This window comes from Pseudorca crassidens, chromosome 15 (assembly GCF_039906515.1).
Source record: "Pseudorca crassidens isolate mPseCra1 chromosome 15, mPseCra1.hap1, whole genome shotgun sequence".
NCBI classification, from domain to species: Eukaryota; Metazoa; Chordata; class Mammalia; order Artiodactyla; family Delphinidae; genus Pseudorca; species Pseudorca crassidens.
The window spans coordinates 4,469,660-4,477,500 of record NC_090310.1 but is presented as its reverse complement, the minus strand read 5'-3'; positions in this window follow the sequence as shown (position 1 = coordinate 4,477,500).

Sequence of the window (7,841 nt, the reverse complement as noted above, 5' to 3'; positions counted from 1 at the left end):
GCCCGCGTGCCACAAGTATTGAACCCTGCGCGCCTAGAGCCTGTGCTCCGCAACAAGAGAAGCCACCGCAATGAGAAGCCCGCACACCGCAACAAAGAGTAACCCCCGCCTGCGGCAACTAGAGAAAGCCCGTGCGCTGCAATGAAGACCCAATGCAGCCATAAATAAATAAATAAAGCCACGCTGTATGCCTCAAACAGAAGGAAGTGCATTCTCTCCCCAAGGCTGCCGTTAGTAATCTTTTTTTAAAAAAATTAATTTATCTTATTTATTTATTTTTTGCTCTGTTGGGTCTTCATTGCTGCGCGTTGTCTTTCTCTGGTTGCGGCGACTGGGGGCTACTTTTCGTTGCGGCGCATGGGCTTCTCTATGCGGTGGCTTCTCCTGTTGTGGAGCACGGCCTCTAGGCACACGGGCTTCAGTAGCTGTGGCACACGGGCTTAGTTGCTCTGGGGAATTGTTGGATCTTCCCGGATCAGGGATCAAACCCATGTCCTCTGCTTTGGCAAGCGGATTCTCAACCACTGCGCCACCAGGGAAGCCCCTGCCCTTAGTAACCTTAAGAGAATCTCCAGGATGGGCCCCAGTATCGCACATGGTAAGTACTGTGATCATTATTATATCCAGCATTATTAGGTTCTTCTGACAATTCAGTTGTGTTCCCCAAAGTCACAAACCACTTAAAATAGAAACTTTATATTTTAGAGTAGTTTTATTTAGAGTAGTTTTAGATTCACAGACAAATTTCAAAAATAGTACAGTGCCCGTATACCCCATATTCAATGTCCCCTATCGCTGACATCTTACATTAGTTACATGTTACATTTGTCAAAACCGATGAACTAAAATTGATCCACTATTATCGGCTAATTCAGATTTCCTTAGTTTTCATCTAAGGTGCTTTATCCGTCCCAGGATCCCATGCAAGATGCCGCATTTAGTTGTCATGTCTCTTTGGGTCCCTCCAATCTGTGGCAGTTTCCTTTGTTTTGATGACCTTGACAGGTTTTTGTTTGTTTGTTTTTGGAAATAGCTCATAAGAGATTCATTAAATATGTTCTTTAGTACTTTTTTTTTTTAACCTTGACAGTTTTGAAGAGGATTGGTCAGCTGTTCCACAGAATGTTTTTCTCTTGGGTATGCCTGATATTTTCTCATAGTTAGACTGGTTGTGGGTTTTGGGGAGGAAGACCAGAGAAGCAAACTGCGATTCTCATCACGTCGTATCAAGGGAACATGCTATCAACGTGATTTACATGCTGTTAACCTTGATCACCTGACTGAGGTTCCGTTTGTCAGGTTTCTCCCCTGTACAGCTCTCCCTCCCCCACCCCTGCGTACTGCCTTCTTTGGAAGTCACTTAAAGTTGGGGAGTCATGCTCTACATAAATTATTTGGGATCCTTCTGCATAGGAGACATGTCTCTTCTCCTCTATTGATTTATTCAATCATTTGTATCTGTATAGACTCATGGATATTTATTTTATACTTTGTTTCATAATCCAGTCCTACATTATTTATTTTGTTGCTCAAATCATGTGTGTTTTACACTGTCTTATTTTCTGCTGCTACAACGCAGGCCAGGCTCATCCCACCCCTAGAATCAGCCATTTCTCCGAGGAGCTCTGGTTTCTTTTCTCGAAGAATGGTATTAGAAACTAAGATTTGGCACTGGATGGGCTCATTCCTACTGGGGTGTCCTTGCTTCTGCACCTTTAGTCATATAGTCTCCACTCAGTTCCCAAGTTAGGTCAGCATCTTTTCCCCTCATTCCCTTCATTGAGTTTATTTCATACATTTGTAATACAGTTTGATTTGGGGGGGTCGCATTCTGTATTTCATCTTGGGATGCCCTAACTTCCCAAACGATTTTTTAAATTTGCATACATTAAGGTTCACTCTTTGTGCTATATCTTTCCACGGATTTTGACACATGATTAATGTCATGTGTCCACCATTACTATAGCCTATAGGAGTTTCACTGCCCTAAAATACCCCCTGTGCTTGATCAATCCTGCTCCCTCAGTCCACTGGCAACCACTGATCTCTTTACTGTCTCTTTAGTTCTGCCTTTTTCAGATTGTCATATAGATGGAATCAAACAGCCTTTTTAGACTGGCTTTTTTCATTTAGTAATATGCGTTTAAGATTCATCCATGTTTTTGTGTCTTGACTTTTGTACATCATTTCATTGTTTGCATGGGTCACCATCCATTCACCTATGAAGGGCATCTTGGTTGCCTCCAGTTTGGGGCTATTATTAGTAAATCTACTATAAACATTCACATACAGGCTTTTGTGTAGACATAAATCAGTTGGGTAAATATCTAGGAGTTGTACATAAATACAAACGATTGCTGTATCATATGGTAAGACAGACTTTAGCTTTGTCAAACTGTCTCCAAAGTGACTGTATCATGTTGCATTCCACCATCAGTGAATGAGAGTTCCTGTTGTTTCACATCCTTATAGGCAATGGGTATTGTAAAGGTTATTTTGGGTTTTAGCCCTAGTAGGTATATAGTGGTATCTCATTGATATTTTAATTTGCTTCTTCCTAATGTCAAATGATGTTGAACATCTTTTCATGTGCTTATCTGCCATCTATGTATCTTCTGTGGTGAGGTGTCTGTTCAGATACTTTGTCTGTTTAAAATTTTTGTTGAGTTTTAAGAGTTTTTTGGTGTGTGTTTTGGATACAAGTCCTTCACCTGTTATGTGATTTACAAATATTTTCTCCAGTGGGTAATTTGTATTTTAATTCTCTTAACAGTGTTATTCACAGAGCCAAATTTTAAATTTGAATAAAGTCCAGTTTATTAAATTTGCAGGGGGAAGATTATGCTTTTGGTGCTGTACCTAGAAACCCATCACCAAACCCAAGGTTGTGCAGATTTTCTCCTAATTTTTTTCTTCCAGCAAACTTTGGAAACATCCAGCCCAGCCCTGGCGCCCTGTTAAGAGTATATTGTAGTTGATCTGACTTCCCCCATAAGAAGATGCTTTTTTCTCCTTAAATAATCCACAGGAATATGACCGCGAACACCACAAAATGGATCTTGTTCGTTATGGCTGAATTGTGTCCCCTCAAGTTCATATGTCGAATTCCTAACCCCTGTACCCCCAAATGCGACTGCATTTGGAGATAAATCTTTAAAGAAGTGATTAAATTAAAATAAGGCTGTTAAGGTGGCCCCTAACCCAATCTGACTGGTGTCCCTATGAGAAGTGGACATTTGGACACAAAGAGACAACGAGGGATTCATGTGCACAGAGGAAAGACCATGTGAGGACACAGCACCAAGGACAGAGGCTTCAGGAGAAACCAACCCTACCAACACCTTGATCTCAGATCTTGAAATCTGTGTGAAAATTAATCCCTATTGTTTGAGCCACCCAGTCTGTGGTATTTTTAAGGCAGCCCTAGCAAACTTGTGCATTGCTGTAGTGAAGTTTCATCAGAATATGGTTAAAAGGCTCTTCACTCAGGATGTGTTAAGAGCTAGGTAAGTGGCCTTGGCCAAGGAGAGCAAATGTGGGCAGACAGGGATTGAGTGGGAAGACCCAGACATCAGTTTAAAATTGGCTCGTGTCTTCCTCTCTCCATGCCAAGTTTACCCTGACACATCTAGCCACTCAGGACTGAGGACTGGGCACTGATATCTTGCAGTCACATCATGTACTCCTACCCAAAGCCTCTGAGTATATCTGCACTGTATCCTTAGGACCTTGGGTAACAAAGGCAGGGGAATAGGCAACAGCCTACTGAGGGGATGGAGGGGTTGGTCCAGATGATTGTCCATCCCAGTGACATGAGAGCTGAAGTTGACCAGAGTCATAATGGAATTTTGATGACTGGCCTCAACTTGGCTAGTGTATTAGTCAGGGTGATGCATGCTGGCTGTGGTACCAAACGACCCGCAGTCTCAGTGGCTTAACATAATAAAGTTTTATTTATTGCCTACATCACAGTCTGGCATGGGTTGGGTGGCTTTCCTGGGTCGGGGGTGGGGGCTACCTCCAGGAAAAGACGCAGGGTTCTAGATCCTTCTATCTTGTGATGCCAACATTGTAAACATGTGGTCACTTCTGTAGAAGTCATTATAGAAAGGGAAGAGATTGCCAGAGGGTTGTGCGGGAATGTTTTAAGGGCATGGTCTAGAAGTGACCTACATTTCTTCTGCCTGCTTTTCAATGCCCAGAACAAACTTCAAAGGAGCCTGGGAGATGTCACCTTCCCTTGTGCCCAGGAAGAGGAAGCCGGGTGGTAAGCACCTGGCATTGTCCCTACCACAGATAAAGACACTCATCTTCCCACCCAGCCTGCAAATGTTGGGATGCTGGGGAAGATGATGGGTGGGGACTCAGCCTCCAGAGTCAGGGATGCTGGTTGCCACAATCGTTTCAATCCAACAAGATAGTAGGAGAGTTGGCTTAGCGGTAAACAGGGTAAAAGTTGGGGGCTTACTTGACCACGGATCTGGTGTGAATTAAGGATGGGAGTTGTTGGGGGTGCTCTTTGGAGAGGAGTGTGGTGTGATGAGCAGCATTTGGGACTGTAAATCCCACCACCATGTCACAGGAAGCGTTAGCAACAACAGTGAAGAACAAAGTAGCTGTCACGTCCGGGTCCAGGCAGGATTGACTCTGCTCAGCCCCTGGCACAAGCCTTGGCCTGAGCTACATGTAGAGCTGGTCTGTGAGCCAAGCGCCGGTAGGAGCCTCTCCTGGCACCCCTGCTTCCACGATGGAAGTGAGATCCCCCCCGGTGCACCTTGTCTTTCTTATGCTCATTTCCCCTTTGTCTTGTTTCCCCTCTACTCACTTGAAAGTTATTTTATCTTGTTTTGTATGTCTATGTAAACCATCTCCAGTCCTGCCAGGAATAAGACAGCACCTGTCCTTGAATAAATGTGGTGGAGAATAGTTTGAGATTTGGAGAAGTCTCCCTGCCTATCCCTTATACCTGTTGCTCTTCCCCCAGTCGTCAAGGTAGCTTTAGATGGGAACTTGGGGTGTGTGTGTGATGGGGAGATTTAGCCTTAAAAGAGCACCTTTTGGTCTTTCACCCTCTTTAGTGGACTTTAGTGTGTCTGGTGAAAGATCAAGTTCTGAAATACAAACTGTTTTCTTTTTTTTTGGTGTCAAGTTGGGGATTTTGGAAGGGGAAAAAAATTATTGCAAAAACCTATGGTTTACACCATAAACCATAGAGTGAGACTGCTTTCACTGGGACTAAGCCTCTTTCACACCCAAAAGAAGTAAGAATTGGAGCAGTGGGCAAGGAGGGAGGCTCAGGAGAAGGCTTGGAGGAGCAGACTCACCGCCCCACTAGAACCCAGGTCATGGGAGCCAAGCTCGGTCCAGTTATGGGGAAACGAAGGAGGTTGCGTTTGGCACAGCTGACTTTGGGGGCAGTTTGAGCTCATCTCAGCTGCACACACTCCCTCGGCGCCCCGCTCCACTCCTGGGAGCGCCATCAGAGTGGGACGGTCAGGGTGATGCACAACCTCACTGTGTTGTGTGTGTGACAAACTACACACTCTGTGTATCCCAGGAGCCTCTCCCTCCGGTCCCCTGGCTTCGGGCTAATGTTCAGGACTGCTTCCCAACACGGCAGGATCCGGATCGGCCTTCTCCAGGCTGCAGTTTGTAAGCTGTTAATCCTGCGGATTCTGGAGCTCCTAGCCCTCAACGTGCCATCTGTAGCAAGAGGAGTTGCTGTGGTAGCTCAGGGGACCGGAGGGGCCGCCAAAGCCTGTGCCAGGATAGGGAGCACCTCGCTTCCCCAGGGACATTTCTTCATGTCTGTGGGACGCTCATTCCAGGGCCTCCCATTTGCCTCCCCTGTTGGAGCGCCCCTGGAGAGATTAGAGAACACTTCCTCCTTTGGCTTCCATGGCGGCCCTCTTGGTGGACCCCCCTAACTTGGCTGTCTTTGCCAGCCCCTCTTTTCCTGCCACCCCGTGATGCTGGAGAGCCTCTGCCTCTTCTCTCTTTATGCCTCTTGCTCTTCCTAAGGAATTGCATCCGTTCTGGGTGACCTTGCAGAACTGTGAGATTGCAGCTTTGTGGCTAGAATCTCCTCCCTCTTCCTTTGAATACACATTTTCTCGAACTTACACCAGGGGACGGCTTGCCAGGAAGGAATTTTATTAATATATTTGCCTTTGAGTCTGGGAGACGAAGGGCGTCCACCACGAGCTCCTGCTACGCCCCACTCATCCCACGTTTTCACTGTGGCAACTTATTTCATCCTGGGCTCACTCTTAACTGGGGGAACGTTTTTTACTTATTGTGCCCATCATCCCAGATACAACTTATTAGATACCCACTTATTGAGTGCCTACCCAGCATCCATGCCCTTTCTAGTATTACCCAGGTCTCTGTCTGGAATCTTCCTCTCCCCTGAGCAGCTCACGTGATTTGCCAGAAATTGATCTCCCCTGCAGCTTCAGCAGGGGGCCTTGTTTAATTCACCAAAAGGCACAGTCCATTTTCCCAGCCCTTCAAGGTGCAGGAGTGAGCCTCTGCTTCAAGCCAGCCAGGGTGAATCTCAGCACTCCTACTTGGAACACCAGGGTAAACATCTGGAAGTGAATGGGGAAGCACGAAGCCCCAGCTGTGGCTGGCAGCTATCCCACCACCAGAAGGAAAGCTGGTCTGAGGATGAAGCTGATACTTGGATGACAGAGTGAGGGACAAAAAGAACCTCTATCCTTGATGATGTCACTGAGCTGCTGATTCAAACCATTCCTGAAGCCTGCACCATCTCTTGATATTCCAGTGACAGAGGCCAAGGAATCTCCTTTGTTGTTTATTCCCATCTGAGTTGGGCTTACTGTTACTTGCAACATAAAGAACCCTGATACCCCAAACCTCTTCAGAGGTCAGAAGTACTTCCCACTTTGTTCTCCTGTATTGATCACAGTTGTTAACATCTGTAGCAGTGGCCAGTGTTGATTGAATGTGCTTTACGTGCATTATCTCATTTAAGCCTCCCAACAATGCTTTGAGGTAGAGTCTCTTATCCTTACTTGACTGATGAGGAAACAGACTCACAGTGGTTAAGTAAAAACCATACAGCTAGACAAGGTGGATCTTGGACTGGAGCCCAGGAAGCCTGATTCCTGAGCTCATCTTCTTTTTTTTTTTTTTTTTAAATAAATTTATGTATTTATTTTTGGCTATGCTGGGTCTTCGTTTCTATGCAAGGACTTTCTCCAGTTGCGGCGAGTGGGGGCCACTCTTCATCGTGGTGCGCGGGTCTCTCACTGTCACGGCCTCTCCCGTTGTGGAGCACAGGCTCCAGACACGCAGGCTCAGTAGTTGTGGCTTACAGGCTTAGTTGCTCCGCGGCATGTGGGATCTTCCCAGACCAGGGCTCGAACCCGTGTCCCCTGCATTGGCAGGCGGATTCTTAACCACTGCACCACCAGGGAAGCCCCTGCACTCATCTGCTTAACCCCTACATGACTTCCCACCGAATATTTTCATTCTGAATTTCCTCCTGGGATGACACTCATGCCTGCCCTTCACAGGGCCCAGTGTCAGTCCTGATTTGCTTGGTGTCGAGAGCATTAACAAGGAAGTCATGACTCTGGGACCCTGACCAAGAAGTGCTCCTCATTTCTTCCCCACTGCTCTGAGACAGTATTCACAACATCATCCCTTGTCTTTCTCCAGCCTCTTTCTGTGTAACATACAAACCAAACAAGTGAAGAACAAACTGTATACTTTATGTGAAGGGAGGGGCCATCCTCCATCAGTCAGCCTGGAATCTCTTGCTTGTCTGCCTTTTCTTTGGGCTGTCAGGTGGCTTCTCTTTTCTGAAAATGTCT